This window comes from Phyllostomus hastatus, unplaced genomic scaffold (assembly GCF_019186645.2).
Source record: "Phyllostomus hastatus isolate PE091 unplaced genomic scaffold, TTU_PhHast_1.1 phas_scaffold_385, whole genome shotgun sequence".
Taxonomy (NCBI): domain Eukaryota; kingdom Metazoa; phylum Chordata; class Mammalia; order Chiroptera; family Phyllostomidae; genus Phyllostomus; species Phyllostomus hastatus.
In genome coordinates, this window is record NW_025334026.1 from 3,273,492 (window position 1) to 3,297,889 (window position 24,398).

General features: G+C 49.8%; 1 long non-coding RNA gene across 1 annotated transcript; it reads left to right on the plus strand.

The window, feature by feature from the left end:
* The first annotated feature begins 258 nt into the window (after positions 1-258).
* On the plus strand, positions 259-20,430 carry LOC123806483. The gene is made up of 3 exons (XR_006783494.1): positions 259-394; positions 17,120-17,260; positions 17,672-20,430. It is a non-coding gene; the product is annotated as an uncharacterized LOC123806483 (long non-coding RNA).
* Positions 20,431-24,398: the final 3,968 nt, after the last annotated feature.

Below are 24,398 nucleotides of genomic sequence, written 5' to 3' on the forward strand. Positions count from 1 at the left end.
AGCCCCCGCCCCGGGCCGGCCATAGGGCGTGGGGGGAGCGGGGGAGGGGGGCCGGCCAGGCGGGGCGGGAGGGGGGGACGGGGGCGCGGCTTTGTGGCGGCAGCGGACCGGAGACCGGGTGCAGCCCCGTCGTGGGCTCCAAGCTCTCTGCAGAAAGGGATTTTCTAGCCCCCCCCCCCCCCCCCATCACTTGGATCTGGTCTGGGGAGGGGTGGGATTTTTTTTCTGGAAGTCTGCCCCCCCACCCCACCCCACAGAGAAGGATTTGAGCCTGGGCTTCAATCAAGGCGGAGGCTGCAGGGCCCACGGGGCACCCCCCACCCCCTACACACGCCTCCCCAGAGCCCTGGAAGGCGCAGCCCCGGGGGGCTGCCCCCCGGAGGAGGCAGCTGCGGTGAGTCTCCCCTTTTTCCTTCATGGCACCCCTCCCCCGGGCTAGAGCAGGGGCCACGGCAGGTGGGTGCCCAGGCCCCCGGGGCTGAGAGAGGTGAGGGGCGGCTGCCTGGGGGGTAGGTGGGAACCGGAGCAGGGAGGTGGCGGCCAGCGCAGCGCGTGGCTCTCTCGGGACCGTGTTAGGCGCTTGTCTGGGCTGCGATCAGCCGCAGCCGCCGCCCGAGGCTGTGGGGAGGACTCCCCCAGCCCCCTCCTTGGCTCCCGAGAGAGAGGGGCGTGTTAAGCGAGGAGGTGGGCTGGGGGCGAGGCAGCCCCCTACCTCCCTGATGCTTGGGCTGGGCAGTTTGAAAGGCAGCCACCCCGCCCCCACCCTGGAAAGCCGGTTCGGGAAACTGACTCGCTGCGTGACCCCGATATCAATGCTGTGCGGAGAGCAGGCCGCCGACTTGCGGGTCCGCGCCCTGGGCGCCCGCCACTCCATGTGCACTCGGGCACGGCTGCACGGACAGGGGCCAGCGCCACCCTCATGGGGACATCCAGAAGAGCCGGGGAGACAGTCCCCAGAGAGTTACCACCTCCCCGAAGTAAAGTTGGCTGCCCCCTTCCTCCGTCCCTCCCTTCCTCCTAGGAGCAGGCGGCCATAGCACGTTGGCCTTTGCTTTTGCTGGACAGGAGTTGGGGGAAAAAAAAAAAAAAGAAAAAAAGAAAAAGAAAAAACTAGGTTCCGGGGTACGGATCAGGGTGTCAGGCCGGAGACCAGCCAAGTTGGCTCTGGCAAAAGTTAGGGGGGGAAAGCAAAAGGCATTTTGATTTAGAGGTGGGGGGAGTAGCGTTTCTGGTTTCTCCTGCTTCCAATCCCCTCCCGAGGAACATTGGAATGTGCCGCTCAGATCCTCTGAGGACACATCCATATTTATAATTTATTTTTAGGAGAAGTTGTGGAAAAGGGAGGGGGTTTAAGGTGGGGAGAAAAGGTGTATGTACGGGGGTGGCCTTTCAGAACCCAGAAGCTAATTGAGCTATTAAGATAGAAATGATTTCCCCTGATCTGGGCAAGCAGCAAATTTGACTTTAATGAGAGACCATTAAGGGCACAAATAACTAAACTCTAGCTGGATGGGGGTGAGGGGGGGCATACCAAGCGCCACTGGCACTCCTTTTGCGCCTTGTTAAGGGACATTTTGGATGCCCCATGTCTTACTCTGGGAAACTGAAGGCCCAACTGTGGGTCTGGGGGCAAGAGAGGGAAAATATCTCCCCATGGGGCTGGCAGATAATGCCCTCTCCCTACTAGAACGCCAGCTTTCCGTGAGATGAACTGTCATGCCTGCAGGAAAATCCTGTAATGATTCCTTCAATTAACCAGGATTCTCTAAAATCCTGCCTCCAACACAGCCTGCCCCAGGGCTGTGAGCTGGGAAGGGGTCACTTCTCCAGACAGGAGATGTTGAAGGCTGTGGTCCCAGAATCGGGGTTTTGAGGGCGAGATGAGTTTATGTTTTATCCAACTGGCCCACAAAGTCCCGCTTTTGGGGTCATTCTCAACAGCGAGGGATTCAGGTCCCAGTAGCCCCTGGAGAGTGAGGGAGAGAGCTGATGCCCCCAGGCTGTGCTTCTGAAAGTCACAGGAAAGGGGGCAGGGAGGTTTACTGCTTTTGGTAAAAACGAAAGGCTGTTTGGGGGGATATTCTTATATATGGGTATGTGTGTGTTTTCTGTTTGTTGAGCCTGAGGTGTTTTCAAGGGCCCCTTTGCTTGGAAGGCCAAAAGGAGATATGAGAAGGCAGAAGTACAATTTCTTTTGCCCAGTGGTTCGATGAGATGTTTTCATGGACAGGGTCTGAAGGAAATGAGCAGTCTGTTGGTGGCGTTGGAGCGTTTGACACCCCCAAATCAAACACAGCTGAAATCGTGAATCATAGTTCCGTCAGACGGCCTTTAGACTGTCCCGACTGTCCCGACTGGCCCGGGGCACTGCTCTCTGCTCGCTTCCCGTGGAGTCGCAGCGGCACTTTGCATCTCTTTGCCGCCTCAGTCTAAGGCACCTCATTAGAAACTCTGCATAACCTGGTCCCAGGAAAGTTTCTAAGGCAGCAGTGGTGTGGGACAAGTGCCTGTCCTGGAACATCAACCTTATTACGTTGTGTTAATTTACATACACACACGCACACACACCTGCCCTTCATTTGTAACCTACAGACACCTATGTACCTTGAGTTTATTTGCAAACCTGGATTTCAATCAAGTGTTCACAACAGAGAATAGAAAAGTAAGCTGTACCTGAAAAGTTTTTGAACACAACTGTGCTTAGTAGACAGGGCACAGGGACACAGAGAAGACAGCTGCACTCCCTGGGCCTTAGCAAAAGCCGTTCTTTACTTCCAGAGTTCTTGCTCTTTGTTATGGGACACGATGAAACAGCACAATTTTCAGGAGCCCACAGTTCCAGCGAGGCTGGGCCATGGGAAGTTGTCATGTAAATAATTGTGTTTGTGCTTTGCTGAGTCGGTACCGCCATCGCACCGGCTAGCTGCCTGTCAGATCCTATTTGCTCTGCTAAGTAAGGCTATCTCACCAAATTAGCCTTTAATGAATGATACTTCCACAAATACGGCGTTTTCGTGAATTACCCAGGCTGGAACACTGACTGTTGCGCCAAGATCCTGAGCTGTAACTGAGGCGATGAAGCCGTATGTGGAAATTACTGAATTGTTAAGCGTGGAAAATCAGGCAGGATTTAGTGCTAAATGTGAAGGCAAGCGTTTGCTCAGTACAGTCACTGCTTAAATTCAGCCTCCTGAAACTGGGCACGTAATTACGAATACATTTAGCAAACTTTCCCCCTTCCGAGCCTCGAAACAGGCAAAGCAGTATGATGAAGAGATTATAAATCAGTACTTTGCAAGTGAGAAGTTGTCATTAATTCGGCAAAGAATCACAGCTTCTTTTCATATTCTTACCACCGTCCCCTCCCCCCACCCAATAAGAAAAAAATAACTCAACGTGGTTACACACTGATTACATTTTGCCTTTTCCCCTTTTTTTCTCTTCTGTGTAAAATTTCATTAAGCTGTTGCTATCCCCCCACCCAAAAGAAGTGTGGATTTAGGAGAAAAAAAAATAGTAACTCTGAATTTCGTTCTTAGCAATACACAAGCCTCAGTGAGTCTCACAGGGAAAAAAGGTTCCAATAGAAAAGAATATTGTATAGCCGAGGGGTAAAATTTTTAGAGGTGCTGCTGTGGTGAAATTAATACTTCCTTAAAAAATAAAACATGCGTGTGTGACTCAAACCAATGAAAGCTGGAAAAGCCCCCACGAGAGAACACTCCCTCTATGTCTTGCTTCCCAGGCCCCCTCCCACCCTATATTAAGAACAGAAAGAAGATTCTTGCCAGATAATAAACTTACAGCTTCCTCATAGACCGGCTCACCCTCTTTTCCTCGGGACCGCACAGTAAATTTAGCCATTTCAGACATAGAAGTAGAAAGGAGTCTGATCGAGTAGTTCAGGCCCACTGCCGTACTTACGGTCACTTGCCAGAAAACAAAGGCACGTGCAAACAAAAGAAAACATTGTTGATTAGTTACTGAAGCTGGAAATTTCTTTCTTGTCCAGCATCTCAAAGTCAGGAAAATGCAAAGTCCTTTTTGCTTCTTATTTTTGGAATGAGGTGAAAATGAACCCTGAATAGACACCTACTCAAACATGATGGAAACAGCCATAGACTTTTCAGGCCTAGTAGCCACGCAGGCTTTTCAGGCCACAGGGTGGGTGTTGAGAAAGAGAGTTTGGAAGGAGTGGAATTGGGGGTCCCACAGCCCCACCATCTCCCCAAGCCCTCCAGCCCTCCTTGTGGTCTCTTTTCAGAGCAGTCAGTCATCAGGTGCTGCTTCTCAGCATCCTCAGCTGTAGGGGCATGAGCAAATATTTACAAAGCCTAAAAGTTTCTGATTTTACATCATCTTCCTTATATAAAACATTAGAGTTTAAAGAACCACAAAGATTGTTTCTCAGTGTCCTTGAATGGCTGCACCAGTAGATGAAAGGGAGACACACCTAGAAAACAAAAACTCACGTTGGTATCAGCAGAAAGCCATCTAAAAAATGCATTGGGAAGATGAGGGCAGAGTCAGCCTTTGCCTGAGGATTTGACCCCAGCAGGGAGAGGAGTGAGTGGCTGGCTGCCTTGGGCCTCCAGTTAGCTGTGTGGCCTGGTGTGAGAGTTTCCCCCGAGGTGTGCCGAAAGGTGGAATTCTTGTTAGAATCATGGGGGAGATCAGACCCCAGGCCTGTTGGCAGCTCTGCCCAAGACGGCTTGGACTGCTGCCAGCACAGGCCTGGACATGGCCTTAGAGCCACCCAGAGCCCAAACAAGCCCCAGACGGGTGCCGGGGTCTCTCCTCCTGGGACCCAGCCCGAAGCATTTCTTGGCCAAAAGCGGGCTGTTTAGTTCCCCAGGGCAGCCTCCCCTGAGACTAAAGGGCTTACTATCTGGTTACCACGTGGCCTGGGGTGAGGGCAGGACCCACTTTGCTAAATCAGCACAGTCTCCCAAAGGCTTGGAGGGAAACCGATAAGGCAGTCCTACGGGCTCTGAGCAAATCTGCCTGTGCCAGAGCAGCCGTGAGTCTAGAAGGGTCAGGAGCAGAGCTCTACTTTTGCAGCCCAACCTGAGGTTCTCTGCTCTCCAGCAACAGGGCTCCCCAGGAATCCTTCCGTTTGGGTGGTCCAAGGGGGTGAGGCACAAGAGCAGCAACAAAGCAGGCACACAGCTACGCTACCTGCAAGGTGCCCGTGCACGTGTTTGCTCCCGTCTTCTCCATCCACCAGGGAGCTGAGCCCCCTGCATCGTTCAGGAAAAGCCGTCTAGGAGGGCAATGGTGGCAGTGGTGGGGATTCTCGAAGTGGGGAGAAGGCTTTGAGGGACCATGAGTGGGCCAGCTGGGCAGATGAAGGGACTTCCAACTGAGCCCCCCAGGGAGTGTTCGGAGAGAGGGAGGAAGGGGATGTGGCAGGGGGCGGGGTGAGAAAGAGAGAACCTGGATGAGCATTCAGGGGGAAAATGCAGGAAAGAAGCCTGCTCTGCCTTGGCACCAGCAGTGAACCCGCTTGGGGATGTTGCACCCAGTCCTGACTCAGCCATTCCCATGAGACCCCCGTTTGGCCCCAGTAACTGGACACCAGGCCACCAGTAGGCTTTGTGGGTTTCTGATTGTATCTTAGAATGGCATTAAAAGGTCCAGACTGGGCACTCGCAGGCCATGCCATATTTAGCCTTAGGTTCACCCAAGGAATATTTTAGGTGCTGCTTGAAAGAACAGATCTGGTTGCCGGCTGTCACATGGCAAGTGTAGAATCGCTCCTTGCAGGCCTGGCCCAGACGGCTGGGTGCTCACTGGCATCTGTGCTGGAGTCCCCGCCAAAGCTCCAGCACCACGCGACAGGTGCCAAGGAGCCAGCGAGCACCCGGGTAGTTGGTTCTGTGTCGAGAAGGCTTTTCGCCCCATTTTCGTCCTGTTGGCAATAAGGACACCTCCATTCACAGAACTCACAGAGGCTGTTTTCAGTCCCTCTCTTCTTCGATGGCCCAGTGTGATATGCCAGCTTGTGAGTGAGCAGCCTCCTGGCCTCCTCCTCGAGTGTCAGTGACTGTCAGAGGGGTTAACCCTTTCGCAGCCTGGGGTGCTAGTGGGCACCGCGGCCCTGCCTGTAGAGACCTCAGAGGCCACATGCCCCATGGGAGCCCCTGCCCTGAACTCCTTAAATCTCAGGTGTTAGTAGTGGGACCTGGGAGACGGCCCTTGGCCCTCGGCAGTGAATTTCACCTTTTGGCCCTATCAGCGACAACCCCTAGTTGTCCCCGCTATCCAAGCTCCTATCCAAGCCTGCACCCCTGGGTTGGACAACCATGGAAACAGCTGCTTGCTTTCCAGATATTTTCATCCGGGTTTCCCAGGAGGTTAGCTTTCCCACATTCTAGAGGAGGAGGTACAGATGGAATCATGGTTCTCTTAGATCATTGAGGGTAACCACTAGGGTCTTGGGGCCTGTCACAGGCTCCAGCAAGTGTCCTGGCCTTAGGGAATGATCCCTGTAACCTGCTGTGGGGTTCCAGATCCTGGTTTCCTTGGCGCAGAGGAAGCAACATCTTTACCAAAGCTACTGCATGGAGATGCATTTAGCCAAATATCAGCCAATCATTATCAGCCTTTGGGAGCCTGGGTGGAGCCACCTCACATCATGAAAGCCTTGGCTTGTTGAAAGTTTGCTCTAACTTTGTACATTTTTTCCTTTTTAGTTTTGGCTCTTGGTGCTCAGAGAGCCACCACTTCCTGCCCAGCTGGTTTATTACCGCAGGGAAAATGAGGGACTTTTGGGGGCAGATGTGTTTCCATTCCACTATCATAATGCCCCTAAAAATCCTTATTGCTCTTGCAGTATTCCTCGGGGGCCCTGGACTGGCCCTGCACGGCTGGGAAGATGGCAGGTCTGAGTTCCTCCAGCAACTGAAGGAAGAGAGGAAGGGGTGCCCCCCACACCCAATGCTTCCTTTTAGTCCCTCATAGGTAGCCCCACCCAGCGCTCAGAACTGGTTACCACCATGAAAAAGGAAAAGACGCCATCCACAGACACGAGTGGCTAAGCATGCTTTCTGCCATGCCAGGGGCAGGATGCTGGAGATGGGCTCTGGGGAACAGGGCCGCTGTGGCTGCTGTGAGCATCTGCAGTGGGGGTTCCTGGGGGGAGGTGGGAAAAGTGGGAAGGAAACAAGTGCTACCTGTTTGACAAGCTGAAGTTCACACTCAGCCTGCTCCCTTCCAGCAGGGCCTCTGGGATCCTCACCTTGGAAGGGGACCCTGGACAGTCCTGGATTGCTCACCGACAACCCAGACTTTCCCAATCTCTGCCTCAGTTTCCCTATCTGCCAAGGCAGGGGCAACACCCCATGCTCTGGCCTCAAAGGGTTCTTGGTTGTTCCCAATGTTATAATGAGTCCAAGTGATGTACCAGCTCCAAAGGTGCCTTGAAAATGGGGCAGTTACATCGATATGGAAGGTATTGGTGCTGATGTTTATGAATACCTAGCATTCGAGACAACTCAGACAGGAGGAGAGACCGCAGCCCCACAGTGAGCTCTGGTTTCTGTAGTCAGCCACTTTGAGTTGTGTGACTCTTTCTCTGTGTCACCCCAGGCAAGTGACGCAGCCTCTCTGGGCCTCGGTTTCCTCATACATGAAGCCCTTGTTCAGGAACAGAGGTTTCCCAAGTCTTATGCGCCCACGCAGCTACCCGGTGATTTTTAAGTGGTACCTTACTAAATTATTCTTTAGGTATTTCTTTGTACAGCTAATTTCTATTCATGGCAAGCAATTGGCTTTCAATTTTGCGTAAAGGTGGAAGCCTCGCCCGCCCTTTTACATCAATTTATATACGTAAAAAAGCATGAGTTGCTTGAGAGAAAAATATTAAAGAGCACAGGTGGTTTGAGGATGGAGCAGAAAGCAAGATGGCAGCTTGTAAAAGTCTCCTGGGTCCACTTAAGAGTTCTTGTTTGTTTTAGGGACTTTCAAGGTGACCCCATGTAGTTGGGGTGAGGAGGGGTGGGACAGAGGAGTAGGTTGCCAGTTCAGGTCTGTGGAGTGCTCCACCTGTGACAACCTGGGTGTCACGTGTCTTCCCTTGATGGGGTGGGCCACCCCTTCTTTGCTCACCAACCCCAATGAGAGCCCTCAGACCTCCACCCCGACACCCACCCATAGCTCTTATTTGCCTCTTGTTTTAGTACCGCAACACCCCAGCACTCTCCCCCACCAGGGCACCTCCCTGGGCCTCAGTTTTCTCAGTGAAATGGGGACAATAATAAACCCTCTCTCTCAGAGCAGAGGCTCAAATAGGCAGCTCGATGGTTCACAGACAGAGCACCAGTGGCCTTGGGATGTGTGGGGGTCACAGCAGGGTGCTTGACCTGCAGGGGCAGCCCTCAAACAGGCTGCCCTGTGCCTGGCCAGGGCACCCGCTCCCCACCCGCTCCCGGGGAAGAGTGGCTTTGAGGTGAAACAGCAACAGTGAGAGCTGGGTACCCACCCCCCCAAAAAAACAGAGGCAGACTTCACTTCCACTTTCTGCTGAGTCATGGGGTGGGGGTGGCATCAGGGCCCAGCTGGGGCTGGCACCTAGAGGCCAGCAGACAGCTGCCAGAGCACAGCCACACCCACCCCTGCCCAGCAGCCTGCCAGAATGGGGGCTGGGCCCTTGGGCTTCCCCTGAAAAGCCTCTGCCTTACAAAGTGAGGAGAACCTCAAATGAGAAAAACCAGGAGAAGGGGGTGAGATGGTTTCTGTTGATTCTGGATGAGAGTACTCTGACCAGACACCTGCTTCCTGCCTCCTTTCAGTAGGTCCATTGAGGACCTACTCTGGGCTAAGCACCGTGACAGGTGCCGAAGGTACAGCAGGGAGCAAGACTGCACCTGCCCTCATGGGGCTCCCAGTTGAGTCAGGGCAGACAGACAAAAGGGTAAGCAAAGAAAAAAGAATCCCGTGTTATGGGGAAATTTGCACACTGCACGCTTGGTGTTATCATCTCAGGGAAGGGGTGTGCATGCATGCCTGTGTATGCACCTGTGCGTGTTAGTAATGTGCCAACCTCTGGCACACACAACTAGATTAAGTACACAGACCTGGGGGCCAGATGTCTCCTGTTTGAATCTGGATTCTTCCACTGACTGGTGTGTGACCTCAGGCAAATTCCCGCTCAGTTTCCCTATCCAGGTGCTAGAATAAAAGTATCTAGTGGCAGAGCTGCAGTGAGGATGAAATAAGCAAACATCCCTAAAGAACTGAGGGCAGTGCCTGGCATCAGCCATGCGCTATGTAAGTTTTAGCTCTGACCTAACAATAATAAATGTGCACTATTCTCACGGGAGGCAATGCAGCAGTCACAGCAGGCTGAGAACACTGGTAAGGTTGGTCAGCCCATCCTCCCTGCTAAGCACTTTACCTGCCTCACTTATTAGCCACAACCAACCCTCAGCTGGTCCATAACACCTGTTCAGCTGAGGCACTGAGGCTCCCGCAGGTAAAGAAATGTGCCCAGTGGCTCCCAGCTGGAAAGGCGTTTGACCCCAGCTGCAGGACTGCCTCCATGGTTGGGGGCCCTGCACTCACTCTAATGCTCTGCTGTTGTCATCTTGAAATTCTTAATGACTATAGAACCGGGAGCTCTGGGTTTTCATCTTGTAAATTATGGAGCCAGTCTTGCCCAGATCTGACTTACTCCAAATCTGCCGTTCTTAACTCCACCATCTGTATATCATACAGCTGGGTCCAGAGTCATTTTCCAGGTAGGTCATCAGTACAGTGTTTAGTGTGGAACTGAAATTCTGGGGAGAATATGAGGGTTTATTATGGGGCAGAATTGTCCAAGTACATACTTGTTTGTCCATTGCCCCTGTTAGAAAGCAGGCAGGGCAGGTGCCAAGGCCAAGGGCCCCGACTCATTCATTGCTGAGTCCCCAGGACCTAGCATGTATCAGCTGCTCAGTTAGTAGTTGTGATGCAGTCAGAGAGGGAGACTGCTGTATCTCCAGAACCAAACCTATTGAAGTGGTCCCTTCCAGGAAAGCAGGTTGTGAGTGGTGCAGTGTCAGCCCTGGCCACCTCTGCAGGCTTCCAGACAGCCCCTGAAGGGCATGGAGACACAGGTCTCTTTCCTCTCCTTGCCCCACACCTGTTTGCCAAAACCCTGTAGCAGGCTACTATTGAACAGGCGCTTGAGGGGAGCTCAGAGACAACACGAATATTTAAAGGCATGTGGGCCTGGAATCATGAGTGCCTGTTATTGGGGAAATGTGGCATTCAGCTGAAAGAATACTCTAGTTCTGGGCAAGTTCAAGTCCCAGCCAGAGGTCAGGGAGCAGTTTCCTGAACTGATATATGAAAGGGTTTGGATTTTCAGATTCAGTGTCTTTTTTCCTCTGAAATTGCAGTTTTCTACACTCTCGGAGCTCCAAATTATAAATATTACTAAGAAGCAAACAATCATTTCAGAAGTGTTTAAGAGGTTTATAATAATAATAAACATTTAGATGTTTTTTGCCAACTATTTGCACAGGCATTATCTCCACTGCTTCAGATAACCCTGTGAGGTAGGAGTTACCATCTTCATTTTCTAAATAGCATTATAATCACCAACATATATTGAGTACCAGGTACTTTTTTTTTAACATTTTACTCATTTATTTTTAGAGAGAGGGGAAGGGAGGGAGAAAAAGAGGGAGAGAAACATCAATGTGTGAGAGATACATCGATCAGTTGCCTCTTGCACACCCCAGCTGGGACCCGGCCTGCAACCCAGACATGTGCCCTGCCTGGGAATCGAACTGGAGACCCTTCAGTTTGCAGGCTGGCTCTCAGTCCACTGAGCCACACCAGCCAGGGCTTATTTTCTAAAATCCTCACCTGAGGATTTGATTTTAGAGAGAGGAAGGGGGAGAAAGAAAGAAACATTGATGTGAGAGAGGAACATCAGTTGGTTGCCTTCTGCACGTACCTCGAGGAGGGATCGAACCTGCAACCTAGGTATGCACCCTGGCCAGGGATGGAACTAGCAACCTTTTTGGTGCATGGGATGATGCTCCAACTGAGCTACCCAGCCAGGGACCAGGCTCTTTATAGTATGAAGCCACATTAGTTGCACAAGCAACATCTAAGGGAGGCACTGTTATTTCCTCTGACTTACTGATAAGGAAACACACTTAGAGAGAGGAACTAATTTGTCTAAGGTCACATATCCAGCATGTGATGAGCTGGGCTTCAGGCCCAGACCTCCCATCCCAGGTGGCAGCAACTAAATATTGTAGGCATTGCAGGTCATATGGTCTTCATCACAGCCATTCTACTCTGCCATTGTAACAAGAAACCAGCCACAGATAAACATACGTAAATGAACAGATATGTCTGTGTGTTCCAATAAAACTTTATTTACAAAAACAGGAAGTGGGCTGACGTTGGCCCACAGGCTCCGGTTTGCCCACCTCTGTTTCAGATCCCAAAACCTGCCCTTCACTTAGGAAGAACTTGGCCCTGGAAACGTTCTTTGCCACCCTTTGTCCCTATCTGTGAGGTGACTCGGAGTTATTGATACTTTCAGAACAAAGACCACTGGTTCTGGAGAGGTTGAGTAGGCCTCTCTTTCCTTGAAAGAATGATTAAGCGATTACATTTTACAGCTGTTAGGACTAGCTAGTGACGGCCCTAATGGAACACCATGGGGATTGTTAAATTGTAATTTTAAAAGCTGTCAACTGAGCATCTTTTAAAATAGAAAGTCTGGTAGTTTGGAAAAATACCTCAGTGGGGTACTTTGGCTGTGGAAAGACGGTCTCTTCAGAAGATGAGAGATGTCTTAGACACAGAAAGGTCACTGAGAGTGGGGATGGCGGCTGTGTGTGTGGGGAGGGGGCAGAGCAGGGAGACAGACGGTGGATTTCCCTACGGGCAGGAGGCTGGAGCCTCAGGATTCCCGTCAGGAGGGCAAGGGGCATGATTTTTAAAACCAGTTTTATTGAGATAGCATCCACTTATACATTGCACCCATTTAAAGGATATAATTCAGTGGTTGTGAGTATAATCAGATTTAGGCAATTATAACAGTTGATTTTAGAACATTTTTAGTCACTTTTTTTTAGATTTTATTTATTTATTTTTAGAGAGGGAAGGGAGGGAGAAAGAGAGAAAAACATCAATGTGCAGTTGCTGGAAGCCATGGCCTACAACCCGGGCATGTGCCCTGACTGGGAATCAAACCTGCGATGCTTTGGTTCGCAGCCTGCGCTCAATCCACTGAGCTATGCCAGCCAGGGCTGATTTTAGAACATTGTTATCACCTCAGAAAGACACTCCCCACCCTGTGGCATTGCCCTTGCCCCTAATCTTCCATGCCCCTACTTTCCTGCCTCAGGCAGGCAGTAATCTACTTCCTGTCTCCACAGATTTGTCTGTTCTGGACATTTTGTAAGAATGGGATGATAAAGTTTGTGGTCCTTTGTGAACGGCTTCTTTCACTTTGCATGGTGCTCTCAAGGCTCATCCATGCTGTAGTACATCTCAGAACTTTATTCCTTTTAATGACTGAATACCACCACATTTTTATTTATCCATTTGTCAGTTGGTAGACATTTGGGCTATTTACACTTTTTGGCTTCTGTGAGTAATGCAGCTCTGAACATTCACATGTGAGTTTGTGTGTGGACGTATGTTTTCATTTCTCTCGGGTCCACACCTAGGACTGGGATTGCTGGGTCATGTGGTAACTCCACGTTTAACTTTCTGAGGAACTGCCAGGGGCACATCTTATGTTGCCTTTTCCCTTTTTGTATTCTGGAAATTTCCTACCACTGAAAGCAGAGAAAACACTAATGATCACCCCGTACTCATCAACCAGGTTCAACGATCGTCAACCTTTTGTCAGTGTTGGTTCTTCAGCCTTTCCTCCTCCACTTTGTTTCCCACTAAGAAATTGGAAACCAGTTTAATCACCGCACTTGGTTGAGAGGTTAACATTTTCTTTTGCCTCAAACCTTCAGTTCCAGTCTTCTATCCCCACATACTCCCACAAGTGTGGGAGGAACTTGGGGAGAATGGAGGAGTTGGGGCAGAATCTAGAGTGGGTAAATGTGGGGTGGAAGAGGAATAGTTCCTGAGTGAAGGAGGACTAGCCACATAATACACAAAATGAAAGTGTAGAGCCCTTTATTCAAAAATTATTAATAAGTTTGCGATGATAACAGCAGAGCACAAAAGCAAATGTTGGCCCTGGGTAACCGCACAGGTCACGTGTCCATGAGCCAGCAGAAGGCTTCCCAAGCAGAACCGATTCATTGGACACAGGAATTTAGAGCCTTTGGTGCCCAGGAGAGACACAGGCATCCCTTACTGCCGATCCCTGGGAGGGGTCCAAGGACAGCCGGGTCTCCCATGGCATGTGGGACAGGGCTCAACCCCACTGCATTTGAATCTCCAGAAATAAGATGACCCCAGCTGACACGTAGGCTATAAGTCCTTTAAAAAAATAGCCATTTGTCTTAAGCCTTCTTCCCTAAGAGCCTACAGTTGTTTGAGTTGGCCGTACCGTCCTGCCCTGGACTCTGAGTGTACTTTCATATCACAGCAGAAGACCAGGCTCCAGTCCTCAGAGCAGAGGCCCACGGGTTAGCAAACCACTGGAGCAGTGGGAGGACCAGAAACGCCCATTCCAGGCAGGTGGCCATGGCAGACGCTGGCAACCAGTCATGGCACCCAATCCTTCCTGACCCGGACAGAGCTCCATTATCTTTCTCAAAGAGTGGCCTCCACCAACCAACTGAACCTATTTCCTGCACTCACCTAGACTCTCAACTCAAGAACTCATCCAGAGATTCAGCCTTCAGTGGGTGTCAGGATGGCACCCTGGATGCACTTATACTAACAACCTTATTGTGGAGGGGTATACAGCACTGCTGGGCAGAGCGGGGAGAATGACTCACTGAGGAGAGAACAGATACGGATGTAGCAGCTCCTCCCGTTCTCTGTGGGATATTCAATGAATGAGCGAATGTTCATTCATTTGTCCAATTATTTGAGTACCTACTATACTTATGGGGCTGTGTACTGGGCTTGAGCAATGTAGTAACCAACTGGACAGGTCCTCCCCATAGAGGCAGGAGAGGCGATCATAAACCAAAAATAAACATTTTTAATGTGATTAAAGTACTCTGATAACAATTACTGAAAACTACACCAATAAGGTCTAAGTGAATTCTGGCAGCTTTGGGGTTTATAGACAGCCAGAGTGAATCTTAAAGTGAAGCCCGGCTCAGCAGAGTGAATGTAGGAGCAACACCCGCAGGAGCAGGTTCTAGAGGTAGGTGGCCCTGTCTCTGTTTTTGGTTCTTTCCTGCCAGCACTTTCTCACCCACTTCCAGTAACAAACGGGACCTGCAGTGGGAATGTGGCTGAAGATGGCCACTCATGACACCCGTCCCTCAGCTACAGTAATTGGTCCAGGTATGGACATGCGACCAAACACCACCACCAGTCACAGCAGCCCACTTCTTAGCCTGGCCACAGTGATTGGTTCAGGTGTGGTCAGGGGACCCGAGCAGGGCCGATACAGAATTGTCCTAACTGGAGGTGGTGGGAAGGTTGCTTTTCCACCCTCTCCTGTGTCTAGAGCTATTGGTAGCCCGATATTGAGGCCAATAAGCAGAGGAGGAGAAATGAGAGGTGGAAGGGAGGTAGGAAGGTAGGGGAGTAGGAGAGGGACTACTGCTGTGTTCTGACCCCACTGCCTCCCAGTCCTGGGGCCCAGGAGCTGCTCTGCCTCTCCCTTTCTTCATTGTAGCTACCTGAGTGAATAAATCCCCCATTTTACCCCAATTAAGATAAACTCTGGTTTCTGTGTGGCCAAAAATATCCCAACTGCAGACCTGGGGACTGTTTCCCTCTTCATGGATTGTGTGAAACTCAGAGGGGAAGGCTGTCCCCAGAACTCATTCTCCCCTAGGGCGCTTGCTGGACTGGAGAATAAAAGAACCCCCAGACGCATCTCCATGTGCCCCTCCCCATTAACTTCCCGCTGAATCAGGGCTCACCCCTCCCACCCTCTTCCTGCTTGCCTCCACCTCAACTTCATTCCCAGCACACACCCACCTCTCCCACCCGGTTCTGCACCATGGACAGCGTGAAGCTTGTCCTGGCCTCTGCTCTGATGCCTGCCACGTTATATTTGTAATGATTTGTTGATGCCTGTTCCCCCCCATGAGCGGGAACCTTGAGCATGGGGACCTGGGTCTCACTTATCTTTCCACCCCCAGCTGCTGGCACACAACAGGGAGGCAGCAAGCATGGGAAGGAGGGAGGCAGGGGAGGAAGAAAGAAGGAAGGAAAGGGAAGAACATAATTCCCATTTATTCTGGTCCAACCAATGAGTCACACAGAAGGTCAAGTTTTGTACTGGTTTTCTCTGTTCCAATGTCCCGTTCCTGACTCCTTCCCTTTTCTATGTTTCTTTCTTACTCTCTTTCACACCTTCCACTACCATCAGTGCTTCTCTATGCTCCATCTACTTTATTTACTATCTCTCAATGAAAGGTCACCTCCAGGTGGGTAGCCATCTTTGTTTTGTTCTCTGCCGTATCCTCAGTACCTAGAACTCTGCCTGTCACCCAGTAGATGCTCAATAAATATCTTTGGGGTGCCTATGTGAATCCTTTGTGTTCACCAAAACCACAGTTCTACCAAGCTTGTTTCTTAGAAGACCTAGGCACTGCATACATTTTATAGGTGTTGTGAAAATCAGTGATGAATTCATTTCCTGTTTCTGCAACAGATGACAGTGAGCCTTGAACAACATGGGCTTAAACAGCATGGGTCCACTTATACACTTTTTCCCCAATAAGTACCTGTAGTGTTTCGATCTGTGGTTGGGCGTCCACAGACGCAGAGGGCTGACTCTAGGCATGGATCTACGTAGCTTTATATGCAGGACTTGAACACCTGCAGACTGTGGTATCCGTGGGAGGTCCTGGAACCAATCCCCCGAGGACACCGAGGGACAACTAAGTTTTGGGGAGTCCGAGTTATACACAGATTTTTGACTGAGAGGGAGGTTATGCCCCTAACACCTACATTGTTCCAGTGTCAACTATACTACAAACTAAGGGGCTTAAACAACAAAAACTTATTATTTCACAGTTCTGGAGACTGGGAGTCCAAAATCTGGCAGGCCGACGCTCCCCTCAGGGGCTTCAGGGGAAAATCTGTTCCCCGCCTCTTCTAGCTTCTGGCGGCTCCGATATCCTTGTGGCCGCACTGCTCCAGTCTCTGTCCCTGTCCCTGTCTCCCTATATTTTTCTCTCCATGTCTGTCTCTGCTTCTTCTGTCTTATAAAAGTGCACGTGAGGTTGCATGTAGTGCCCTGGGTAATTATCCTGGATAATTCAGGATAAGCAGCTCCTCTCGAGACCCTTAACTTAGTCCCATCTTTGCCGTACAAGGCAATGCTCGCAGGTTCGGGGGACTGGGAAATGGGCATATCTTCTCCCCCTGAGGACCACCATGTAGCCCACTGCAAGTCATTTGCACAAAGACCAGAAAAGCAAAGATTTCCACCGCCACTCCATTGGCCTGACAGGTAATGTGATGAAAAGAGTAGTATTTGGGGGGGTTATTTTGCCCCAGTCAGAGTGTGGAAATGCTTTTTAAAATACCATTTTATGTTTTTTAAATATCCTAATTTTAAAAAATAATAGCATGCTTATGATGAGAAAAACAGTGCAGAAGAGTAAACTGTGGGAAATAAAGGAGCCTCTTTGCAATTTTTCTTGAACTCCAGCTGCACTTTCTAAAAAGTAACCGCTGTAGGCAAGTCTGCATAACCTTCATAAATTTTCTAAACATATTCACATGCATACACGTTATTTCTCATAACAGTAAGAAAATTAGGGAGTGTTACAATGTATCCTGAAGACAGGACAGCCCTCCCACCCACTTCATTCTTTCTAGTGACTTCTAGCGATGTGCCTACTCCCTTGTCCCTCACTGGCCGGCGTCTCGCTTCAGCTCTAGATTTTGCCGTTATATCATATATGCTCTTGGGCATGCGTCTGAAAGTATTCATAGGGCACATTGTGAGAAGTGGAGCCTCTCAATCAGAGGATATGTGCGTTTTTAATTTCTACAGTTATTGCCTAGGGCCCTTCCAAAAGGTGGTATCGTCCCACACCCAGCAACAGTGCCCGTGTGAGGGTGCCCGTATCCAGCCCCCTCGCACCCCCTGGCAAGGACGCAGTGTGTCAGGGGAAGCGAACCAGCCCCAAATGAGGTAAGTAGACTTTCCACATGGGCCTGGGTGGGGGTGGACTCAGCCTCCGAGGTCACCCCTGACGATTTCTGAGGCGATGAGCTGTTCAGAGTGCTGGTTAGCTTGGGCTTTACAAACGCAGGCTGAGTCTAGGGAGGTGAGCCAGGACCATGCAGCGAGAAGCGTTGTGTAACCCACTATTTATTTCTTTAGTACAGTTAGAATTTAAATATGGTCAAAACACATTTCCTTTTTAATTTACACAAACAAATATGTTCCCGGGCTGACACCTCCGGTGCCAAGTTTCTAGGGGAAATGAAATTCTACTGAGATTATAAACCACTAGAGAGAAGAGGAGAAGGGAAAAGCCGCAGCAAGTTAGCTCTACGCATCCCGGTCTGAGCTGCTAAGAGGTGTCGCTTTCTGTCTTAGTTGCAGATAAACCTGCCAGGAATTTCAGCGAATGAAATGCGGACTGTGTAAAGGCCAGAGGACAGAAAACGCTCCACTTTTGATGAAAGGAGGTCTGCTCGGCTTCGAATCCTCCCTCCTGCTGGTCAGGAGACGCAAGGATATATCCAGAGGAGCTGATGAATTGAGGGGAAAAAAACAAGGCCACTGTGAGTTGCCTTTCAAGTGCTGTGCTGATATAAAAACCAAACAACTTGAAACTGTTCCAAGAGGGGATTAAAGCAACATGTTATTGTGAGTGATTGCTTAATTTATTGAGCTGTGGCAAGATCTGTAATGAAATACAGCTCTTGCAACTGATAACCTCCTGCTGCAATTGAACTTGACAATTAAGGAATATTTTCCAAGGATTTTTCTGGAACAGCTTAGGATTTTTCGTCTCCATGGTGGGGTGCTTCTCAGCACTCATTTTTGCAGGCAAGCTTTTTTTTTTTTTTTAAAGAATGAAAGGCTGACATTAATGAGGAAATAGTGGCATTTTATTGAATGCCTTGTGGGCCCAGGCACTTAATATACATTATTTCTAACCCTGACAACAACCCAATGAAGTAACTCTTATTAGTCCCTATTTTAAAGATACAGGGTTTCTAGGTGTTAAGTAATTTTCCACAGTGATGTTGTCCAAGTCAGTAGCCATTAGCCACTTGTGGCTACTTACGTCTAAATTAGTTAAAAATTGAAAAATTCACTTCCTAGGTTGCAGTAGTGACTAGTTCAAGTGCCCACTCACTTGTGTGGCTACTGGGTACCACACTGGACAGTGCAGATGTAGGCCGTTTGGATGCCTGGAAAGTCCTAGTGATCAGCATTGTCCCAGATTTTGTAGGTAGAAACTGGCAGTGCTAGAATTCAAACCAGAGCCAATGAGCTTCGAAGGCAGCACTATTCTGTCATTACCCCTTCTTTCTTCGCTTCCTCGGGCTGAGAGGTAAGCACTAGAGCTGTGACTGTAAACCCTGGCTGCACATTCAAATTACCTGAACTGCTTTAAAAAAATATTGATGGATCTCCTGGCCCTGGACATTCTTTGGTTCGTAGCCCAGCACTCAATCCACCAAGCCACACCAGCCAGGGCTGGAGATTCGGACTTAGCTGTGATTTGGGGGTGCGGAGGCAGGCATGAGGGGTTTTTATAATTCCTGATGTGGACAGCCAGGATTGAGAGCAGCTAGATGAGAGGGTCCACACAGTATGGTGGAAAGAACTGGTCCATCTGCCATGAGGATGCGGTCCCTTGCGGACCCAGACGTGGCCTTCCACCAGGGCCACATCCAAGCCTTTCATCAGACACTCAGTTTCATTTCTGAAGGATAGACTTAAGTGCTCTCTCACATGATTCCTGCTTGATGGGAGGCACAGTGAGGAGCTCTGCTTTCAGAACCAGGGCTTGTCACACTGTGGTGGAGGGAGGAGATGGGGATGTAGGATTGTGGAGACAAAGTGGAGCCCACAGCCCCAAATTTGGATTGGGAGCATCAGGATGAACTCATGCTATAATTTGTCTTACAGAATAAAGCATGTGTTTCCTAGCTCCATCCACAGAAAAAGTTAGACATGATTAACAGTTCAGCAGCAGTGAGCACCGCCAGCACTCAGATTAGGGTCTCTAAACACCACTTCTATGAGAAATCAGGGCTCTGTGCAGATACAGCTAATTCCAGGTCTGAGGGAGGACATGTGCCAGACGGGCCAAAACATCTGTCACTCAGGTAGCATGGAAGCTCTCAAAGCTTCCTGGGTTCATGTCAGAAAAGATGAAGAGGACAGTGTGATAGGATAGGTGGCCAGAGACAGGACAGTTTGAGCATCAAGAAGAGTAACTGTGCTGGACTGAAGTGTGTATATATGTCTAAATCTATGAGTGCGCAACGATCCTTAGGAAAAAATCATAAACTCATTTGTCATCTTCAGAGGATGTTCAGAAACCAACTCATTCTTGAAAACTGTCAAAGGAAAGAATCTAGCATTTCTCCTTTCTGGAAGTTTCTTTTTATAGAAGTATTCCAGCTAACCAACCAAGACAGAAGGACAGAATTTATTTGACACCATTTTGCAGCCTCTAACGGACCCAGATGGTGGTCGCCACCGCCATGGCCAAGCCCTGTGTGCCTTCAAGTAGAAACACAAAACAGCCCCTTGGAAGTCATCGTGGAAACACACACACACTAACCAGGCGTTAGTCTGAGGATCTTATAGCTCTACCTCATGTTTTTCAAGCGATAGAAGGGGGAGATAAACGTGTATCACACCACTATGGTGACGCAAGAAGCAAAATCCAGTCTGTAGGACACTCGACAGAACAAGCAACCCAGTTCCTCAACAAAGGCATTGCAAGGGAAGAAAAAAGGAGGGCAAGAGCCTCCAGATTGAGAAAGAGACATGTCAACCAATCCCAATGAGTGAAACTTGTATGGATCCTAATTCTAACCAACTGCAGAGAAAACAATTATGAGACAATCAAAGAACTTTGAACACTCGCTAGCTGTTTGCTGACATTAAAGCATCACTGTTAGTTTTAGTAGGGGTGATAGTAAAGTCATATACTAAGATATTTGCAAAAGAAATGATTGCTGTCTTGATTTTGATTTTGCTTCTAAATACCTGAGATGACGGAGGAGGGGAAGGGTTACCGATGGAAGAGGACTAGCTGAGAGTTGGTGTTTATTAAAGTTGGGTGATGGGGAACTGGGGTTCATTATACCTTACACTCTATTTTTGTGTATGCTTAAAGTTTTTCATAATAAAAATAAATTAAAAAGTGAAGACCAGCCTTTTCCTTCCCTTCTCTCAAGGGTATTGGAAAGGTCTGCCCACCCACTGCTGGCATCTTTGAGGCAAACCTGTGTAGCAGATTCGCGACACACCTCGGCACGCACGTGTGCGCACACACCCCGCCTCCCCTGTCTCCAGGGCAACCAGTGAGGTGAGACAGCAGCACCCAAAAGGTTCCTGTTCTCATAAGGATCAAGCCAGGCTGCCGGTGCTGTGCCAGGCCCAGCACAGCTGCTCCCTTCAGTCCTAGTCGGTTCTTCACAGGGGGCCGCCCCCACCAGATCTGCCTACTTGCACTCCCTGCCTCATCCCCTTTGCTGCACCTATGCTCCCCCTGAGGAAATAGAGGCCCAGTAGTGGAGAGAACAGGACCCTGAATCAGATCCAGTTTCCAACTCTGACTTTGTCACTTAACAGCAGGACATTTAACCATCCTGAGCCTCATTTTTCTCATCTGTAAAATGGACACAGTGTGACCCCAACAAACTCAATAAATATTATAGGCAGGGGAGGGACAGTGGCAAAAAGGACCTAATCGCTACCACGTGGAACTAGACTCTGAGAAGTGAAAGGCAATCTCAACAGTGCAAGTGCCATGGTAAAGCACAGGTTATAACATTTGAGAGGTAAGGGTGTTGAGTCAAGCCCTTTTTTTTTTTAACTGGCAGCCTCTACTTGGGAAATACCATCCCTCTCAATCATACTCTTCATTAACCAGAAAATCCACACTTTCCAACTACTGATTATCTAGCTATGTGAACACAGGGTAATTTTAGTTAACTTAGCGCTTACATTTCCATGTGGTAAATACTATTATCCCCACTTTGTGGAGGAGGAAAGCAAGCCTGGAGAGGCGGAGCCCTGTGCATGGCCACACCGTGGGTGCCTGGGCCCCGTCTTCTCCAATGGGCCCTCCGTGCTGATTCAGCTTCGCAGTGCACCTGCCGGGCCAGGAAATCGGAGAGGTGAGGAGGCCAACAAGCTCTCCAGGTCACACTACACTTTACAAATGAGAAAACAGTGGCCCAGAGAGGCCAAGCAACTTGTCCTGGGCCACACCGTGAATTAGCTGCTAAGCCTGCATCGAGCTTGCTTGAGGAGATGAAGGGAAGCTGCGTGCAGTGAGGGGAGCTGACTCTTACCGCCCCATTTAATCCTGTCCCCGAGTGTGGTGACCGACCATCCCAGGCTGTGCTGGGGCCAGGGACTTAGGAGGTAAACCCGGGAAAGTCCTGGGCTAACCAGGATGCGCTGGTCACACCGTCTCACAGTGAGGTGTCTAAATAGATGTTTTCCAGGACACGAGGCCCTGGGATGAAGCTGGCCGAGGAGAACCACCACCAGGGCCCCGTGGAAGTGCGTGGTTTCACACCTGTGGTCCTCGGGGTTCCACCCACGTGTCATCCCAGGGGCCTCTGAAGCGGTCCGTCACCAGCATCCCTCCTTACAGCCCTCCAGTCTGTTTCCCCACCCAATGTCTAGAGTGCTCTTCCTGAACTGGAAATCTGTTTAGGCTTGTTAATCTGGGCCCCATGCCCCAGTTTACAAGCCTAAAAGTTTCTCATTTTTCTCATTGCTTTAGGACAAGCCCTAAATTTTGTAGGCCCAGGAGGCCCCCCTGGTGGGCCGGCCCAGTCCAGCTGTCCAGCCTCCCTCTCGGACCCACCCTACTGCTATGATATTCCAAGCAGGACCAGGATGGCCAGAGACCTTCTGACCTTACCCTCCCCTACCCACATACCCTTTTCCTGGCGTCCCACCCTTCCTCAGAATCAGCACAGTTGTAATCGCATAGCTATCTGTACAATCCACTGATTATTAATATCTAGTCTCCCCCGCCCCTGGCTAGACTGCCAGCCCACAAGGATGGTGCGTGTGGCTCACTTCTGTTGCACATACCCTGACTCAGTGAGCAGACACACGAATGGTTCTCAGTAAACTGTCATCTCATGGACCAACCAATGCCACCATCACCTCTGGCCAGGCCTCCATGCGAAATTACAGAAAGCCTTAACAGCCACCCCGGCCTCCAGTTTCATTTCAGACAGGCTGGTATCCATGATGTCACGTGACAGACGATGATCCCAAAAAAAGACTAGCCGAGAGGCTCCTGGAAGGAGCTGTGGCAGCCAGGAGCGGGCGTGTTTTTCCCTTAATTATTATACCTGTCTGTACACTCTTTCTTGGCTCTGTTCACATTCCTACCCCAGCACCCGCACAGGAAAAAAACAAAACGGAACAAAACATTAGCCCCAGAATTTGAGACAAGATAACTGGCTAGTTTCCTCCCTGCTTGTAATTAACGCTGAAAACATTCATGACTCGCCCTGGCCGCAAAGGTAACAATAAAACCGTGCAGCCTGATCACTTGGCTACTAATTACCTTCTTGGTTTTCCTTCCCCTTCCCTTAGATTAATTCCAGAGTTCCTCCAGATTTCTTGTTGCTAAGCTATAAAGTTCCAGGTCCCATAGCGCCCACGCCGATTGGCAGGGAGCTCCTGGGCAGCTCCAATCACACGCAGACTGCTGGAAGGAGCATCCACATAGCAGCTTGCCCCGGGGGGTTCTGGAATTTTCTCGCTGACGTGATGAACCGCAAAGATCTTTGTCTAACTCTGAAAAACCTGTTTTCTTGATCGTGGCTGCCTCTGTCTGGATTGCAGATTGTCAGCGAGTGCCAGGGTTCCTGGAGAGCCCCCTGGAATAATAAGGTGTCCCGGGGTTACCTGGTCGGGGTCAGCGACACAACTGCCCTGGACCCATTCTTGGTTGACCACGGACTACAGCGTGATGCCCCACCAGACTGGAGGCGGCCGAGGAAAAGTGGAGGCCAGAGAGTGTGGGGTTCTGGTGGTGGGGACCACACTTGCAAAGGACTTTAAAACCCGTGGATGGAGGGCCTTCTGGCATTTCGGCTCCAGAGGTCCGATGCAAACAGCCCCCCTGCACTGAGCTCCCACCGTGCACCACAAGCCTTATTTTTATGTTCCAGGCCACTCTGTTGAGGTATGATTGACTTCCAAAACTGCATATGTTTAATGTATAGAACTTGATGAGTTTGGACATACGCATACAACAAAATCTATGCCATAAACATACCCCTCACCTCCCAAAGTTTCCTCTTGCCTTCTTTGTTCATCTTATTTCTTGTGAGGAGAACATTTAACGCACCATCTACCCTCTCAGTAAAATTTTGAGTCCATAACATACTGCGAACTATCATCACATGCTGTACATTAGATCCCCAACTTCCCTTGTGTAGAGGAAACCTTGTGCCCCTCAGCCAGTGCCTCCCTCCTCCCAGCCCCTGGCAACTCCCCATCTTAGTCTCCAGTTCTATGAAAGTAACTGTTTGAGGTGCCTCACAATAAGTGGAATCATGCAGTAACTATACTCTCCTTCCGTGTCTGGCTTATTTTACTCAGCATAATGTCAACCAGGTTCATCCATGTGCTCACATATAGAGTTTTCTTCTTTTTATAGCTGAATAATATTTTATTGTATGTGTGTAGCATGCTTTCTTTGTCCATTCATCTGCCATTGGATATTTAGGTTACTTCCGTGTCTTGGCTGTTTTGCCATAAACTTTACATACACATCTCCTGCCACCCTGAAACCCCCCTTGGGCAGACCAAGAATGTGACGGAAGTCTCCTGGCCTTGACTGGACTGCTTCCACCCAAGTCCCTAACAGGGAGCTGTGCCACAGGTGAAAGTTATGTGACCCAGGCCTGGCTACAGCGGTTGGCTCTGGGGTGGGCACAAGACCAAGCTGGGCCAATCAGAATCTTCCTTGGACAGTCTTTACTGCCAGAACTATAGGAAAAGACACCCCCCACCTGCTGATGGATTTGCTGAGCTGTCGACCACTGTGGAACAGAGGCACCTGAGGGACATATGAAGCCTCTGTGATAAT